The 20029-nt window shown below is 35.7% G+C and overlaps 1 protein-coding gene across 8 annotated transcripts in view; it reads left to right on the top strand.

Moving 5' to 3' along the window:
- The window catches only part of LCLAT1 (lysocardiolipin acyltransferase 1), a 159342-nt gene that overhangs the window by 20798 nt on the left and 118515 nt on the right, over positions 1-20029 (top strand). Inside the window, exon 2 of one of the 8 annotated variants that reach the window (XM_081067984.1) lies at positions 11963-12074. The exons of the other annotated variants lie outside the window; for them this stretch is intronic. The gene's annotated coding sequence lies outside the window, so the exon portion shown is untranslated. The remainder of the gene's footprint in view (positions 1-11962; positions 12075-20029) is intronic. 8 annotated transcript variants of the gene reach the window in all.

Here is a 20029-nt window from a genome sequence, read left to right as displayed (position 1 = left end):
ATTCCAAGTTAGGTATATTCGTTAGGTATATTCGTAGAGGTTAAAGACTGTTGTTATTAGTGGTGTTATTTTCAGGTACATTTGAGTGAAGTTGGCTTTTGTAGGCTACCGTGAAAACCTGATCACTATATGTCATATCATTGCTGTGAGAAAATGCTTCTGAATTCCAAAGAGCTGACTTAAGGGCACAGTTTTAGAACACTACCTGCTCATGATTTGAGACTGTTGTCGCTGTCTATGTTTTGATAGAATTTCCAACTTGGGACATTTCTAATCTGGGAACCAAATTTGTATTTGACTAAATTAAATAAACCTCTGTGGAACAGTGATATGTATGAAAGGAAATTATTTTACGCCAAACATTGTAATTTCATTGAATGCCATAAATTAGAGATGATAACATTAATTTTAAAAGTTTTTACTGAAGTAACTTTGGTAACTAGAAACTGCAGTAATATTTAGCATAATGTTTGTTACTGAAGACTTGATTTTGTGTTATGCAAGCATTAAAAAAAATCTTTAAGATTTAGATGAACTTTTGACTGCTGATATGACACATAGTAAAGGGAAAATCAGACCTCTGGGATCTAGTTGGGTTGTCCAATTGCTGTTTCTTTGATTAAGTCATTTCTCCCTTCTGGACCTTCGCTTCTTCAACTACAAAATAAGAATGTTCATAACACATTATTTATATAGGTAAAACCTAGAATACTCAAATATCTAACAGAATGATACATTTTTGGTATATTTATGTAATGTTTTGGTATATTTATGTAAAATACCATACATTGATGAAAAAGGATGAACCATCGCCACACTTATTACTATGGATGAATCTCGCAAACACAATTTTGAATTAAACCAGATGCAAAAGAGTATATACTTGTTGATTCCATTTAGATAAAGTTAAAAAATAGGTAAGATGTAATTATGGTCCTAGGAGTCAGATCAGTGGTTACCATTGGGGGTAGTTAATGATTGGGAGGGAGCATGAATGAAAGAGGCTTCTGGTTGCAAATAATATTCTATTTTGATCTGAGTATACTCACTTTGTAAAACTTCATCAAGCTACATACACTTAGGATTTGTACATTTTACTGTATGCTTCAGTTGGAAAAAGGCTGAAAGTATGCACTGAACAAAACACAAAATGGAAAAAAGTAAAAGAAACAAAGACTGACTGGATTGGGAGCCAGGAGAATTGGGTCCAAGCCTCAGCTATACCCCTGACAAACTGTTTTGTTTTAGGCAATTCATTGACCTCTCTGAGCTTTAATGATTGATTGTATCTGTAAAATGGAAGTAATACCTGCCTTCTGTATTTCAGTTCAGGTAAACATTTGAAAACAAATTGGCAACTAGAAAATGCTCTATGAATGTAAAACTACTTTTGAATTCCTGAAAAAATATAAAATGGTAGTAGCAATTTATTTGACTTTCTTCCTTTTTTATGCTAAGCCATTCAACAAGTATTATAGTAATTGAGCTCTTTCTAACTGTGCTGGGTCTTATGCTGAGGATATTATAATGAAGAATAACTTGGTCCTCACAACCATAGACCTCTAGAATTAACAACATGCTAGAGGGAATGGCGAGCTGAAAACAAGAAAACAGACAAATGAATAAAATAATTGCAAGTTGTAATGAGGGCCATAAAGGAAGCAGTCAGGATTGCGGCAGACAAGAACTACTAGGGCAACTTGCTTTAATCAGTGATCAGCCATAGTGAAAGCTGACACCTAAAAGGAAGAAAGGAAGGTAGTAGTTAAGCAAAAAGTCTGAGAAGACCATTCTAGGCAGCCCGGACAATTTGCACAAAGCCCCCAGGCAGGAAGTGGCCTGTTGGAGAACCTGGCGGAAGAGAGTGGTTGGCATGTAGGTGGAGGGAAGAGTAGGAGATGATACACTTGGAAAGATAGGTAGGAGCTAATTCATATAAGACATGTAGATTTTGGTGGGGATTTGGGTTTTACTTTAGGCTCAATGGAAAGCCAATAAAGGTCTTAAACGGAAATGATATAATCAGATTCACGTTTTAGGATTTCTTTTTTTTGGCCACAGTATGGAGAAAGGACGGTGGTGGGTGGGTGGGGTGTGGTTTTAGCCAAGAGTGAAAGACAGGAGGTCCAGGCAAAAGAGGAAGATGACTTGGATTAGGTGATGGCAATTGGAGTTGATGGAAAGTGGATGTAGGATATATTTTGGAGATAAAGTTGACAGGTCTCTTGCTGTTTTTATTGAATTTTTGGAGTGAGGGAAAGAAAAGCGTGAAAGATGATTCCTAGGTTTCTTGGTAGAGATCTGGGTAGCTGCGGATACCTTTTACAGAGATGGAAAAAAACAACAACAAGGTCTGAGTGGGGGTAGAAAAAGGGGGAGGAATAATCCTGGGGTTTATTCTAGATATGTTCGGTTTGATAGAACTATTTATTAGACACCCAGGTATCATGTAATCAGCTAAATCTGTGAGTCTGGCGCTCAGAGGAGAGGATTGTGTTAGAAATATATTTTGGAAAGGTCAGCATAAGGGTAACACAGAGGAAGGAGGGAGGAGGGAAAGGATTGGAAGAAGACAACCAATGTCTGAATGGTAGGAAACCCCAGTAGTTAGAAGTTGAGTAGTGGAGGAGGAACCAACCAAGGAGATCATGAGAGAGGGATCAGTGAAGTCGGAAGAAAGTCTGGAGAGTGGTGTCACAAAAGCCAGGAGAGGCTAGCATTTCAAGGAAAATGTGGCCATTCATAGGGGATGCTGCCAACAGATGAAGTATAATGAGCGGGACTGTAGTTGATTGAAGAGGAAATGGGAAATGAGAGACTTCATGGGTCCTTATGCATTTCTCTGTTGGATAGAAATGGAACTTGACATATGTGAGGAGCTTTAAAAACCCGGTCAATTCACTTGGGCTTTGCATTGTCCATAAATGGCTGTAGGGAAGTTAGCATTGGCCTATTTTAGAGTAAAATCAAATGTTCAGTCTGTTAACTTCTAGAGCTAGTATTATATTCAGTTGAAACTTGGAGTATTTACCTTTTCAGGAAAGTAATTATAAGCCTTGAAAATCATGCAAGGACTATTTCATTTTGAAACACTTAAAAATTCATTTTGGTTTTTTGTAATTACAGTGTTTCAGAGAGACATCTAAACAGGGATTGATTACGTTTGGCAGTTATGTACATGTTCTTGTTCTAAACTAAGCATTGTTTCTGTGGTTTATATTTTTCCTTTATAAATAGAATTTTAATCAGTGTAGGTTCAAATTTTCCCCAAGCATATTATAATTAGCACTGGTTACAACTTAATCCTAAAATGTGTATAATAAATTTAATTATATTTTATAAACACTCCTGCCATTAAATGAAAGCAAATAGGAATTATCTGAATATTTAAAAAAAATTCTCTAGTTGACGTTTTTCCATAGCAGTATGGAAAGCAAGTATGGCTACTGAGGAGAAGTTAATACGTTGTTCGCTGGGTCCTGTCACTGGGAATGTTGTTACTTAGATTTTGGAGTCGTATGGTCTTATATACCATGACAGCTCACTTATATAGTTTTTTGAATATACTGTGTATTAGTGCTGTATCCGGGAAAGAAAGTATAACTGTGGGATCTACTTTCCAAATGTGGTTGGTCTGCAGACCCACCGCACTGACCAACACAGACCTTTTAAAAATTCTGAGGACAAGCAGTTTGGATTATAGGGAATTGTTTTTTTGTGTTTTTTTTTTTTTTTAATAGGGAATTGTTTAGGAGAGTTGTTAAGAAGCACCTTCTCTGGAGAAAGATACATCTGGAGTCTCAGTTTTTTAATTTCCTAGATTGTCAAAAACAAGGAAAGTCTGAAAACCTGTTAGAGCCCAGAGGAGCCTAGCGGGCATGATGACTAAATGGAAGGTGATGTCCTGGAATAAAAGAACGACATTACAGGAACACTGAGGGAATTCAAATGAAGTATAGACTTCAGTTAGTAAAAATGTATTAATATCGATTCATAAATTGGGACAAATGTACCACACTCGTATAAGATGTTAGTGACGGGAAACTGGGTACGGGCTGTGTGGGAAGTCTGTACTACCACCACCATTTGTCTGGAAATTAAAACTGGTCTGAAACAAAATGCTTATTCTAAGGAGAAAAAGAACATGTGGATGAGGAGATATTTTCATAGCCATTGTTGGTAAGTACAGTCTGTCCGACTTTGTGCCTCTGGTTAAGTTATGTAACCGTTGTGGATCTCCGTTGCCTTATTTTTCACACGAGGATAAAACAGTGCCTAACTCACAGGGTCTTTGTGCGGATGAAGTGAGGTCCTGGAAGTGCCCTGCATCCTGTCTGGCATTGTAAATGCTCCATAAAGGATGTGAAGCAGTAATGAAGACAGTGATTTACAATTCTCTAAATGTCTGCAGAAGAATGAAAGCACAGTCATGCATTTTGATTGAGTTGTAAGAAGTTTGGCTTTGCCAAGCTAGATCTAGTTAGGGCCTGACTACTTGGAACCTGAACTACAGTGTTGTCCCTCCTCAGTTGATTTTTCTGCAGCTTGGCCCTGCCTGCTCTGCATAGCAGTTGGAATGGGCAGTATTCAATGTGTGTGTTTTAAAATCAACCGTAGTCTTACAGAATTTTGGAGATTCCTAACTGTGTTAATGTGAATTTAAAACTACAACTCATAATGGATTTTAAAGGCAATTCTACTTTCCTCTTCTCAAACTGTGAAGAGTAGGCAGTGTAGTTTCTGGGAAAGAATATTGAACTAGGAATTAGGAGACCTGACTTCTTGTCCTTAGTTTGGCTCTAAATAGGTGATTTGGGACAATTTCTTTCACCTCCTCGAAATTTAGTTTTCTCATTGGTAAAATGAGAGAGTTGGATTGAATGATACTTAGTTATAAAGTTGATTTACATGGACTTCCAACGAGAAATGTGTTTAGAGCAGTCTCTTTGGGAGGCTTTACCTTTCCAGTGTTGCTTCACAAGAAAATTGTCATTACTTTATGTTTACATCTCGTTTTTGACCAAATTCTATTATTCTGTTTGAGGATTCATCATATTCTCTATAGCAGTGCCGTGTGACTCCTTAATTGCTTCAAAAATTCAAGTCCGCCTTCCATGTTTGAAGATTTGTTACCATTCATTGAGGATAATTAGTAGAATGTGCTAAAGGTGTTGTTAGGGATTTTCCAAAAAGGAATCTTACAAATATTGTAGGCATGACAGCTTTTTTGGAGTAAATATTGTAGCCTCCCGAGTCAGTCTTTTTGAAGCATACAGGTCTCACTTGGAAATAATGACTTCTGGTATTTTTTTAAAGTTGATTTACTTTATGGGACTTACCATTGTATTCTGGGACCCTAGATTTGAGACTCTAATTATAAATTTTTAGTGTTTTCTCAGTGTCATATAACTCATAGCTTTGTCATTTACCAATATTATTTTATTGTAATTTTAAGATGATAGCTCGAGAAGAGTGTTGAGAGCAAGAGCTATGTTGTCAGAATGAAAGCCCTAATGTGGATCTAGTTTTTGTTTCTTTGTCCAGAGTTCAGAGGAAAGCTAAAGCTTGTCCAAACATTGAATACATCTTAGCCATCAAATTTTAGTTGACTAAAACTGGTATGATCACAGTGTATAAGTATGTACATGTTTGCCTAAGTCTGTAACATGTTGAGTATTGACTGTAACTCATGACTATTTAGTAACATGTGTGCAAAACATTGTTTTAAAACGTGATTTTTAAAAAAAATAATTAAATTGGATTATTCATCAAATACTATTTCATTTTTCAAATGTGTGGTAAATTGAATTTCAGTGAACAGAAATTCTATTTGTGGAAGTTACTTTTCACATCTTTTGCCATGGTAATAGTACGTTATCCATTAAATTTTTAAAAAGCAGTAACCCTCAGTTAAGCAGAAAGTTCTTTGGAAACTGACTAATTATCCAAACATTAACAGACTGTTATATGGTAGAAGTAGTTTTTCATAATAATTTCATAATAATACGTGTAAGTCATAACAGACTGCTATATGGTAGAAGTTTTTCATAACTCAAATAATAATTTAATAATAATAATAATAATAGTAATAATAATTACTCTGATCATTCACCAAGGAATACTTGAATATTTTCCACGGAAAGCATTATGATAAGAGATGCTATTTGCTACTATTAGAAATTATCAGCAGATATGTGTTCATTGTGTGGTTGCTTTCATTTGATTTGGTTACCCTTTAGCTGAATAATTCTAAGCTGATTGTAAAGATGCATGACTAAGATTTACAGGAGTGTCTGGAACTTATTGAAGCATACACGAACTTTCCAATAAATCGAATTTGCACCATTTTAATTTCTCTGACAGCTTTATTTTTCCTTTCCATTTTTTAAGGAGGCATGCTGTATCATGTCATCTTTTTCAACCTTTGCCATTAGGGTTATATAGGAGAAAAGGTAGAAAAAGTGATTTTTATAAAGCTTTGGTTTTGCTAGAGGCTAGGAATTAGCTTTCTGTCTTTAATAAGCACATATTTCCATTGGTCACAGTAGTTCTTAACTGTTTACTTATTTAGTGTTTAAAGTTAACATTCTTTTAATCCAAATAAAATTCTTATTTCATAGTTGAATGATGACATTTGAATTTCTCTAGTAAAAAAAAGCATTTTGCTTTCTGTATTGCTAAATGGTAACTAACATTTTAGTAAATAATTAGTAAGAATAATATACCATTTTTAGGTTAAAAGTAGTTATTCAGAAAAGGAAATTTTGGGTTAATGCAGTAGCAGATTATTTTTTAATTTGCTAATTTACTGTTTTCTTAAAGTCCCCCTTTGAGTTTAATACTTGTCATACATGGTATATGTTTATACAGAGTTCGAAATTGGGTCCAGAAGAGTCAACCTTTTTTTTTTTTTTTTATTTTTCAATCTTTGGGGCATGTATTCTGAGTGTAGTTTATATTTGTAAGACTATCTGCCCATTCTCAGGTAACTCCTGTTTTTTACATTTAAACCCTTATGACAATTTAGGACTAATCAGTCTGTTCTAGCTTCCAAAGCAATACAGATTTGTTAGAAAATGTTAAAGTATTAAAAAATATACAGACTAGAAAGTGGAAGTAAATCACCATTTCTTACAGGACAAAGACTTTGTTATAGTCAGGAAAGGGCATTTTCTTAGAACTGTTGATAGCCTTAAAGTCTACGTTAAAAAACATTTTTTAATGTGAAAATTAAACCTCGAAATATTAACTTTATAATATCACATTATATGTAAGTCATAGAAAATTGAATTATATGTATACAATAATAAAATTAGCATTCTTAACAGGTTATCAACGTGTACTTATTTTTTCTTCATTGTAGACTGATGGAAACTTTGACATATACTGGGATTGGTCTTCAGTTTACTTAGGGGAACCATTGACCAAACTAGCCTTAGCTTCTCTCACTACTCTGCAGAATATAGCCAGACATACTATTGCTTAGTTCTGACTTGTTTTCATTCATGTCCTTGTTCCCTTGTTCCTGGATACATTCCACCCATCCGTCACGGTTCATTTCAGATCCTCTTTGTGGTGGAGACTACTAGCTTTCCACCAAAATTTGTTCGTTGTCCTGAACCTAGGGGTAGCTCTTATTTCCCATGTGACTGAGTATTAGCCAGTGGATTGTGAGCAGGTTGTGGTTCTCTGTGTTGTTTCCTGATATGCTGGCTGGCTGGGCACCATAATGTGGAAGTTGGGGAAAGCAGAACCACAGTGGAAGGAACCTGGATCCCTGAATAACTGTGTGGAAGAGAGTTGACCACCAACCTGAACCTTCCTCCCTACACTGCTACTACTACATATACAAGAAATTATTGTGTTAAGTTTGATTCTATTTGTTACCTTAATTTCTATATAGTATAACATACTATAATAACACTGCTTACTCTAGGAGGCAGTTTCTGACTATTCCAGTTCACTTAGATTATCATTTTTATGTCCCCAAATTCTGTGGTACTTATTAGGTATAGGTATTTGCTATTCACATTTTTTTAAAAAAATTAAAAACAAAAGCAGGAAAGAAAGGCATCGTGCATTTAATTCGTGCGTGTCTTGTTCACAAAGTCTGTTACAGGCTTTTGGAAGAAAGTGACTGTTTGATACGTCTTTTGTGTTCTCTATGGTACACAGCTTAGGCACTCAGTAAAGACCAGAAGGAATGAAACATTGGGAACAAATGTTTAAAATAAGGCATAGATATTGGTGTATGCAGTGGTGCTAAATTTGGTTAACTTCATTTATTTTTGTTTTCTCTGGTTAGACTTTCATTCTAAAGTAGAAACATGTCACAGAAAACCCATAATTTATTAAATTAGGACAAAGATCTTAATGATATTTGTAGTAATGAAGCCACTTCCTTTTCTCACCTCTCCCTCCCTTTTCCCCTTCTACAAACATTAAACTTTTACAAGGTGTTATGTTTTAGGTCCTGGGGGTACAATAGTAAATAAAACAAAAATTGTTGCCCTCTGGAATTTACAGACAATAAACACGTAAAACGTTTGGAATGCTAAGTGTGTTCAGTATCTGGAAAAAATAAAGTGGGGGGTTGAGGGTGGGGGTGTCAGGTGATAAAATGATGCTTGAAGTTAGTGTTACAGTTTTAAATTGGGTGGTCGGGAAGGCGTCTTGAGAAAGTGACCTTTGGGCTAAGACCTGAACCAGATGATTAGAAACTATGTGGGTTACTGGAAAAAGAGCTATTAAATATAGGAGACCACAAGTGTTCTTCTAGCTGAGGTGAGCGTGATGAAATGTTCTAAAATTAATTGTGGTGGTTGTTGTACTACTCTGCGAATATACTAAAAACCACTGAAATGTACACTTAAATTTGTAAAGCTTATGGTATGTGAATTTTATCTCAGTAAAGCCATTACGAAGAAAACCATCGTAACTTTGAAAGTCCTCAGCATCGAACTAGGGAGACCCATCCTTCCCTGTTGCTCTCCTTAGATTTTTTGGTTGTGCGCTAGTAGTTACTACAGCAAATCACGTGAATTATGTTCCAGTTAGACCTATATACTGTGAAGCACAGTAATCATTATGAATCTTGGTAAATTTGTATTAGAGTACTTTGGCTGTAAGTTTTAAAAAATTCCAACCCTAAAATCTGGTCACGTATATGCAATCTTCGTAGCTTGCTGCTAAAGTAACAGTATGACCCATTTCTAACTTGGGGAAAAGTACTGTGTTCCTGCTCGGTAATGACTGATGTGGGACTAAGACTACTGGCTTCGCAGCCGTGTCGCTCACCAACGTGGCAGGTGCTGAGAGCATCACACTTGCTTTTTGCTTCCTTTTAATGGCTTCTAGTCAAAACAGCTAGATTGCTTTATGTCTTAAGCCGTCTCTCTGGCTCCTGCTTTTTCAGGTTCTGGCGCTTAGATACCATCTTTCATTTTTTTTCCTCTGGAAATAATCTTTAGCTCTCAAGAAGTGTTGTTGTTGTTTTTTGTACCACAGGTCCCCGTAGAGCCTACCTACCTAAGCAGCGTGGACTTAGATTCTTCTTCCTAGATACTTATAATTTTAGAGCTAGAAAGAGTCTTAGAGTTCAGAGTTATATGAGTAGTCACTGCAAAGTTGTATTAGATTCTCAAGAGAGTTATATAACTAGTCAGTGCAAAGCCTGTATTTGATTCTCAGCATCCTGAATTGTGTCCTCGATGTCTTTTTTCCAATGCCATTACTGTATTTCCATAAAGAATTAAATAAGTAATCATCAGAGGAAGCTTCCCACTGACCTTAAGGAGATTCTTTAGACGCTATTACAGTGTTTAAAATTATTGACTCTAAATTTGTTTTATTAAATCATCAAATTATTTTGTCTCAGTCTGTAATTACTCTGCCACAGAACCAGTTTTCCCTTGCACTGGTAAGTTATCAAATGACCTCATGGCAGTTTGGAATTGAGAAAACTTGACTTTGTAGTTCTAGGCCTAGCTCTGCAACTCACTCACTCTGTGACTTTGCAAGTATCTTAGTCCGATTAAAGACAAATTTTGTATTTCAGAGGTAGATTTGATAAGCTGGACTTTTTTCCCCTTCAAGTGAAATGGATTTTATGCAAAGATTATAACTCATATACAGTGTGAGTAAAATAAAAGCAAATGTAATGTTTCTTCTTTACCTCCTTTTCTCCCCTCCTGGGGAGAAAAGGGGAGGGATTTCCACTCCATCAAGAAGTAGAGCTGATTCAAGCTTCTTAACACATAGGAAGAGATGCAGTGGGGGAAGGAACCAGTTCTGTGTCATCTAGTCAAGGATGAAAGGGTAATTCTGCCCCCAGGTCTTTTCAGGGGTTGAAGAGTGCCCTGTGGCCTCAGCCTGGCCTGAAGAGAGCCCAGCTGCTTATGTACAAGGAACCCACCATTACTCTTAAAACATTGCAAAAAGCTGGTCACACTCTTACCTTCCAGATGAGGCATTTGTATTTAATTTCATACAGATGCATCTTAATCTAGCCACAACAGTTTGCTTTTAATAATAATAATAATAACCAATATTTACTAAGTATGTACTATGCACCAATTGCTGCTCCAAGCACTTTACAGTATTATTAACTCACCTGATCTCACAACCCCTTGACCCACATTGCTGTTACCCGTTTTTACAGTTGAGGTGGTAACCGGCTGGAAGTTTCAGTTGTTAAGTGGCAGAGCTGGGATTCAAACCCAAATAACCTGGCCACAGGCTTTGGCTAATTTAGAGGCGAATCTGATGTTGAAGAGGGTAAGTTTCATTGTAGGAGGCCTAGAATTAAAAAAGGAGATTTTCCTGGGAGCTCCTACTGATAACACCGAGTTACTTTACTTTTTAGGGTTTCTTTCTTCATCTGTAAAGTAAGCGTTTCAAGAAAGTAGGCCATTGAAGTGCTGCTTTCTGTTGGATGAGTCTGAGATTTTGAATTCACAAATTGTAATGCCTAAATTGTTACTTTTCAACAAATTTATTTTAATACAGCATGAAAAATTTACTGTAGATTTAATCTTACCTTGTAATCACCAGTATGCACTATACACTCTTGTGTGCAGAAGTCTATTAATCTGCACTGTCCAAGGTGGTGTCCACTAAATGCATGTGGCATTGAGCACTCGCAGCGTGGCCAGTGCGAACTGAGATGCAGTGTAAGTTTAAAGTACACGGCAGATTTCATAAATACAATATGAAAAAATGAATGTGAAGTAGTTTATCAATAATTTATGAGGTCAGACAATTAAGTTCGTGAACTTGTAACGATGTTGCTAACCTTTTTTTTGATACCAGAGGGATTATTCATTATGAATTTGTACCAACTGGACAAACAGTTAACCAAGTTTACTATTTGGAAGTGCTGAAAAGGCTGCGTGAAAAAGTTAGACCTGAACTTTTCGCCAACAATTTGTGTCTCTTACATCACGACAGTGCACCAGCTCACATGGCACTGTCTGTGAGGGAGTTTTTAGCCAGTAAACAAACAACTGCATGGGAACACCCTCCCTACTCACCTGATCTGGCCCCCCATGACTTCTTTCTTTACCCAAAGATAAAGGAAATATTGAAAGGAAGACATTTTGATGACATTCAGGACATCAAGGGTAATACGACCACAGCTCTGATGGCCATTCCAGAAAAAGAGTTCCAATATTGCTTTGAAGGGTGGACAAGGCACTGGCATCAGTGCATAGCTTCCCAAGGGGAGGACTTCGAAGGTGAGCGTAGTGATATTCAGCAATGAGGTATGGAGCGTTTTTGCTAGGATGAGTTTGTGAATTTAATTGTCTGATCTTGTACTTTAGATTGATTGCATATTGAAATGATTGCATATTGATTGCAAATGATTGCATGTTGATTGCATGTTGAAATGATTGCATATTGAAATGGTTTTACATATGTTGGGTTAAATCTATTAAAATTAATTTTATTTGTTTTTCTTTAGTTTTTTAAATGTGGCTAACCAGAAGATTTCAAATTACATGTGTGGCTTACCTTATATTTTTATTGAATAAGTATTGTTGTTGAGAGTCCTAAAGGAGAGAAAGAAGAGATAGGTATGTATATAGCCAAATGATAACCAATAAACTCTTTACAATTTAAATGAGTGGTATCAAAAAGAAATATGTGATTTGGCATTGGATTTTTTTTTATTTTTTATGAGAAGCTGTCTTTTAGGCATTAGCTACAGGAAAGAGAATACATGTTCTAAAAATTTTCGTTCTGAAGGGGAAATATAATACTGTGTGTAGGTTGACCATACGTAAGATGTTTATATCACATATATATAATATAAATATACTTAAGTACCATCCTAAATTAGTTTGTAACCTAAAATTAAGAAAAAAATATTTTCTGGCTACAACATAGATGTGGTCTGCTGTGGAGAATACAAGAATAGATGTCATAGATCTCTGTCCTGTAGAAATCATACACATGTGAAAAAATGAAGTAAGTATCAGTTTAGTACAATAACACTGTGTACATCATGAATGGACAAATATGCCTTATGAGGGGTCTGAGGAAAGGAGGAAATGTTTTGAGCTAGTTGTTTGGGGAGGGTTACTGAGGAGGAGAGAATTGAGCTGGTCTTGCAGGATGCGGTGAATTTCCTTAAGTGGAGTGAAGAGGGGATAGAGCAAAAGCTTAGACATGAAGAGGTACACGTTGAGCGTAGGGAAAAAATTCAGCCATGGCTAGAGTGGAGTGTTAGGAAGCTAAATAGTTGGGAAATTTTTCAAAAATTAATGTAAGTCAGATTGTAGAAGACTTGGAATTCCAGGTGTAGGAATTCGGATTCCTTAAGGAGTTGAGGGAGAGGGGAGAAAAAGAAAGCTGTGGGTTTATGATAGTTTATCCTTGAGTTACTGCTTATGTGGTGGACATCACTAATAAGTTATGTTCTTGACTTAACATGCTAGCTATTTTTAGTTGTTGGTAACAAGAAATACTGGAGAGCTTGTTTTGTTTTTGTTTTGTTTTGTTTTGTTTTTGGTTGTTAGTCAAATCCAGTACATAAAATTGGCTTGTTATAATAGCATCATCTCGGGCTTCCTGGTTGGAAGAATTTTATATCACATAGCAAATACTTGACAGTTGTCTTTTTAGAGATGACAAATCAGTATTTTGCACAGGGTGTTAATTTCATTTATGAATTCATCTATAAATTTAACACATACTGTGAATTTATACCCTTATTTATAGGGCACACTAAAACTTGCTCTTATTTTAAAGCTCTGGCTTACCTTGGCTCCACTATCTCATTAGCCCAGGAACTGTGGGCTGCATTGTTTTACCTGCTGAATCCCTTATTTTTCCTTTGTAAATTAGGAAAAGATATCTCCCTCCCAGGGGTGGAGAATGTCCAGTGAGATAAGAGCTTCAGAAGAAAGTAGCAATGTTTTGTACATTATGGAGGGAGATACTCAGTAATTTCTTCTTCTTCCTTACTGATTTTGCAATGGTTATCAGTAGAGAATTCTTATTGCTTAGCTTAAATATAGTTTTGTGTAGCAGAACTCACAAAGAAATTTGGAAGGCACTTTTGTAGTCTTTATTTGTTACAGTAAACTGGATTTTTAAAAATGATGCTATTCAAGAGAACTTACTGATGTTTTAAGAAAGATAAGCTTGCAGTTGTTTCATTAAAATATATGTAAAAAACTGAATTATCGACTAAAGTGTTTCTACAGTTATTTTATTCAATGAGCTAAAAACATGCTCTGTGGCATTGAAAGGAAATGAAGTCTGGGAGAAATATTCTGTACGTACCATTTTCTGTATCATGCTGTTAAGGAAATGCAGTTAACATTTTTAAATTGACTTTTTTTTGGTGTATATCTGTGACTGTTAAAATATGTATAAATTTGTGTCACCCCCGTAATAATTAGGGTACAGAATAAATAATTCCATCTTCCCAAAAACACTCACTTGTGCTATGCCTTCATATTCTCATCCTCTCCCTCACCTCTGGCCACCACTGGTCTGTTTTCCATTTCTTCCTTTATGGTTGTATTAGTGGAGGCTATGAGAAGATAAATATCTTATCAAATATGATACGAACAAAGGTAAATTATGAGAAATATTAAATAAGATAAATATGTGAGAGCACTTAGCATATAGAGGCACCGGGTAGTTAATAAAAGTAGTTTCACACGTAGTCTTAGGTCAGTAGCTTAACCAGATTCTTCTTACAGACTCAACTTGGTGTAATCTTCAACGACTTTTTTCTCCTGACTCAGGGCTTGTAGGCTTCTTTTTGAAAGGCTTTTGTTCCATATGGTCCTGATTGATGGAAATCTCTGCATTATTTCACCTCATGTTCTTCATAAGAAAAACTGGACAATAAAATCTACCTTGGAGGGTTGTTATGGCAATCAAGTGTGATCATATCAAGAAACATAAGTACACATGTGTGCGTGTGTGTATGTGTGTGTAATTATGGCCTGGCCCACAGGAGGTATTCTATCAATTCAAAAAAATTATATTTTATAACTAATATGGTTTACGGTAACTTTTGGAATTGCTTGGTAAAGGAATATGTCCTCTTTTTTTTAAAACTTTTTTTTGTTAGCTTCAGGTGTGCAATCAATGTAATAGTTAGACATTTATCATTTATATCCCTCACACTGTGACAACCTCCTCTCCCCATCCACTACCCTCTGACATCGCACAGAGCCATTACATTTCCACTGTCTACATTCCTAATGCTGTACTCCGCTTCTTGTAACTGTGTGTGTGTGTGTGTGTGTGTGTATATGTATATATATACATATATATATATAAAATTATAGTTGACATTCATTATTGTTCAGCTTCAGCTTCAGCTGTACAATGCAGTGAACAGGCATCTACATCATCCCTGAGGTGGTCTCCCTAATGAGACAAGTGTCCATCGCATACCCTACAAAATCTTTACAACATTATTGATTACATTCCCCAAATTGACTTTCGTATCCTCATGGCAATCTTGTGGTTACTGACTGTGCTTTCTAATCCCCTCACCTTTCCCCTCATCCCCACCCCCCTCCCATCTAGCAAACCTCAGTTTTTCCTCTATGTCTCTGAGACTGTTTCTGATTAGTTCGTTCATTTATTCTATTCTTTAGATTCCACATATAAGTGAGATCATATGGTACTTGTCTTTCTCTGTCTGACTTATTTCACTTAGCATAATGTTCTCTAGGTCCATCCATATCGTTGCAAATCGTAAGATTTCATTCGTCTTTATGGCTGCGTAATACTCCATTGTATAAATGTACCACAGTTTCTTAATCCAGTCATCTACTGATGGGCATTTCTGTTGTTTCCATGTCTTGGCTATTGTGTATAGTGCTGCAATAAACATAGGGGTGCATAAATTTTTTTGAATTAGACTTTTGGATTTCTCTGGATAGATACCTAAGAGTGGAATTGCTGGGTCGTAAGGTGGTTCCATTTTCAGATTTTTGAGATATCTCCATACTGTTTTCAATAGTGGCTGCACCACACTCTGCAATCCCACCAGCAGTGCACGAGGGATCCCTTTTCTCCACATCCTCACCAACAGTTGTTTTTGTTGATTTATTGATGATCTGGGGTGAGGTGGTATCTCATTATTGTTTTTATTTGCATTTCTCTAATGATTAGTGAGGTTGAACATTTTTTCATATATCTGTTTGCCATCTGTGTGTCCTTTGTAGAAAAATGTGTCTTCATGTCCTCTGTCCATTTTTTAATTGGATTGTTTTTTTTTTTTTGGAGTTGAGTTGAGTGAGGTTTTTACAAATTTGGGATATTAACCCCTTATCGGATGTATCATTGGCAAATATCTTCTCCGATATCTCTAATGAACATAAATGCAAAAATCCTCAACAAAATATTAGCGAACAGAATTCAGCAATACATTAAAAAGATCATACACTGTGATCAAGTGGGATTCATCCCTGGTATGCAGGGGTGGTTCAACATCCACAAATCAAGTAATATGATACATCACATTAACAAAATGAAAAATAAAATCATATGATCATATCAATAGATGCAGAAAAAGCATTTGACAAAATCCAGCAGCCATTTATGATAAAAACCCTTAAGAAAGTGGGAATAGAAGGACCATATCTCAACATAATAAAGGCCATATATGATAAACCCACAGCTAACATCATACTCAATGGGGAAAAGCTAAAACCATTCCCCTTAAGATCAGGAACAAGGCAAGGTTGCCCTCTTTCTCCACTTCTATTCAACATAGTGCTGGAAGTTCTAGCCACAGCAATCAGACAAGAAAAAGAAATAAAAGGCATCTAAATTGGTAAGGAGGAAGTAAAATTGTTATTATATGCAGATGACATGATACTATATATGCAGAGAACCCTAAAGACTCCACCAAAAAACTATTAGAGCTAATACATGAATTTAGTAATGTAGCAGGATACAAAATTAATATCCAGAAATTAGTTGCATTTGTGTATACCAATAAATGGAACAGAATAGAGAGCCCAAAAATAAATCCATGCCTATATGGTCATTTAATCTACGACAATGGAAGCAAGAATTTACGGTGGGGTAAAGACAGTCTATTCAATAAATGTTGCTGGGAAACCTGGGCAGACATATCCAAAAAAATGAAGCTGGATCACTTCCTTACACCATATACAAGAATAAATTCAAAATGGATTAAAGACTTAAATGTAAGATCTGAAACCATAAAATTCCTAGAAGAAAATATAGGAAGAAACATTACAGACATTACCTGGAGTAAGATTTTTACTGATATATCTCCTCGGGCAAGGGAAGTAAGAGAAAAAATAAACATGTGGGATTACATCAAATTAAAAAGTTATTTAACAGCAAAGGAAACCATCAATAAAACAAAAGGGATCCTACTGAATGGGAATATGTCCTCTTGATATCTGGATTTTCTGCTCCCTTACTCTTTACCCCAAGTTCCCAGAATGGGAAGGCTGATCCTCAAAGTATCACCATTTTGCTTTAATAATTTTTTGATAAATGCCATTTGAAATGTTTTACCAGTTTCTCTGTTTTTGGGTGGAGGGGAATACACCAAATCTATTTAACTTTATCTTAATATTTCAGGATTCATTTTACATTATGCCCATTTCATAAAAATGTGATGTTTTTTGTTTTTTTTTGAAATTGATGATTGGGACGATGGGCTGAATCTTTGCCAATCCCACAGCTCCTTTTTGAACTTGTATTCCTGAGCTCCTACTATAATAGTGACTTTTACATTTTTACCTTTTACAAGTACACAGTGTTCTGATAAATAATGTCCTAGATGATGGGATAGAATTGCTTTTCTACAAATTTAATTATTTAATCAAGTGCAGAAGCAGATTTAGTATTTTTTTGTCCTTGCCCACAAATCATCATGTTCACTGTCCTTATCATTATTAGTGTTCAAAATATTAATAGAATCAGTAAATTATAGGCCTGGAAAGAACCTTTGAGATCTTCTAGTTAATTTTTAATTCTAACCCAAAGCCCGTTTTTCATAATAAGTATTTTGTAATACTCTCTTTAGTGTCCTGAAATGAAATTTATAGTTAATGAAATTTTTTACCTACATAATTAAAATAAATCAGTGTGATTCCCTAACTGTAATATACAGGAAAATAAAATATGAGGTATGAGTATGCTAGACGACAAACAACAAAGACACAAAGAGCCACCCAACAGATTTCTAAAATGCTCCTAGGGGAGTACTATAACCCTGATCTTAACCCAGTTTTCTCATTTCATATTTAAAGAAAGGGGTGGGAGGTGAAAGGACATAGGAGAGGGTGTTGGACAATGGAGCTTGGTATTCTCAGAATTACACACGTGTGATCAGTAAGGATGGAACAGGGAACCCAGGTTTTGTAATCTGCTGTGCTGCCCTTGTTAGTGCCTCTGCAGCCACCCTTTATAAGAGGAGAATGAACCCAGTGGGTGATGAATCCAGGGGTGTTATAACAGCAGTCAGTAGGTACACAACTTATTTGCCTCGTGGTTTTTCTAAAAACTATATAAACATTTTTCAATTTTAAATGAGGTGGTTAACTGGTATTCTTGACTTACTGCTTGCTATGGAGATACAGATAATATATTGGGGTTACTCTTTCTGAATTAATCTGTTGGCTAAGGGAAGCTTTGTGATGTAGTGACAGCACGTTGTACCTTTAACCTTTGGCCCTGCCCCTGACATAGAGCAGTCTCCCAGTTACTTAATGGAGTTTCTTGGGGCCTTTATTCTGGATAGCGTGTAGGTAGTAGATGTGTGGACACGTGTAATGACTCTGGGGGACATCCTGTAGGTTCCAAGCCACCTCCAGAGTTCCCATTTTTCTGGCTTTCTGACCTAGGGCACAAACACATTTCTTCATCTGTACAATTCATTTTCGTAGGTACCTATCACTGTGATACTATTTTGGTGTTTTTTGTTTTTTCGTTTTTTGTTATTTTGCCTGGACCACGGATGTCCCCTTTCTCTTATAGTCTGGCAGGTGTGCTATACAAATGTAATGGGTCGTTTAATAAGACATTTTAAAATCAGTTTACTTTCTACAGTATTGTTTCATTTTGCTTGTATCAATAGCAAAAAATTCTATGAATGATAGTTGACTATTTTATTTGACAAAGGATAGTGTTTTCATTCACTTTATATTACTCTGTAACTTTAAAAATGTCTTATTAAAGGTGATAACATAAGTATAGAATTTAGAAATAATGCGATCAGTTTGTGTTGTTTTGGCGAATTTTAATATGAAGAATACATTTTGCGAATTTTAATAGGAAGAAAAACATTTTGTTCCTTCTCCAGTCAAATTACTTGTTACATGCTCCACTGAAATAGTGGTATTTTATGCCTTCCAGTGAATAGCAGTGATTTGTGTTAGGAAAAGAATTATTGATGTTAGAATATCAACTCTTATATATGGAAAACATGGTACCAGTATCTTACTATTTTATAATTCACGTTTCATACTTCTCATTAGTGGTTTACTCTACCCTCAATGATATATTAGTGATGGACCCTATCCAATCCCTTAATATAAGGAGTCCTGGCTCCTGATTTTTCCCTTTGAAATAAATGTTGTTGGAATTATTTTCATTATGTAAAAATAATACTTTTTGTACACAATTTGGAAAAATACCCAACTCACTATTCAGACAGCCACTGGTAACATTTTGATGTATGTCTGTCTAGGCTTTTTTCTGTTCAGTGATTTCACTATGTCCCCTTTTTTCCTCTGGCTTGTATATACTCTTGTTTTTAATTTCTGAGGCGGAAGATATCCTTATAATTTCTCTTCCTTCGGCATTCATAACCTCCAGTGTAGAGTTAGTTAGAGTTATTCATGTCTTGGTAATCTCCCAGCTAATTCACAGTTTTTGTTTTGAGATATAATTCACATACCATACAATTCACCCATTTAAAGTGTACAAGGCAATGGTTTTAGATTGTTTAAAGACATGTGTATCCATCACCACTATCTAACTTTAGAACGTTTAGTTTTTACCCCCAAACTTCAGACTCGTTAGCAATCACCCCTATTCCACCAACTTCCACCACTGGGGAACCACTAATCTACTTTCTGTCTCTATAGATTTGTCTGTTATGGAAATTTTATATAGATGAAATCATACAATATGTGAACTTTTGTGACTGGCTTCTTTCACTTAATGTTTTCATAGTCCATCTATGTTATAGCATATATCCTTTTTTTGTTGAATGATATCCACTGATGGCTATACCACTTTGGGTTGTTTCCACTTTTTGACTATTATGAATGGTGCTGCTGTGAACATTTGTGTTTGTTTTTGAGTGGACATATATTTTCATTTACTTAGGTATGTATATCTAGGAGTGGAATTGCTGGGTTATATTGTACTCTATATTTAACATTTGGAGGACTATAATAAGTAATTTGAACAAGGAAGTTAGTCTTGAATAACAGGGAAGAGGTATAATAGATATACTAACCAGTCTTTCTGAAATGGTTCCATATAGTAGTGTTCCACTTAGTGT

The sequence above is a fragment of the Rhinolophus hipposideros genome (genome assembly GCF_964194185.1).
Source record: "Rhinolophus hipposideros genome assembly, chromosome: 12".
In the NCBI taxonomy this organism is placed as follows: domain Eukaryota; kingdom Metazoa; phylum Chordata; class Mammalia; order Chiroptera; family Rhinolophidae; genus Rhinolophus; species Rhinolophus hipposideros.
Note: the sequence above shows the minus strand (reverse complement) of the source record. Positions and strands in the feature narration are given on the sequence as shown.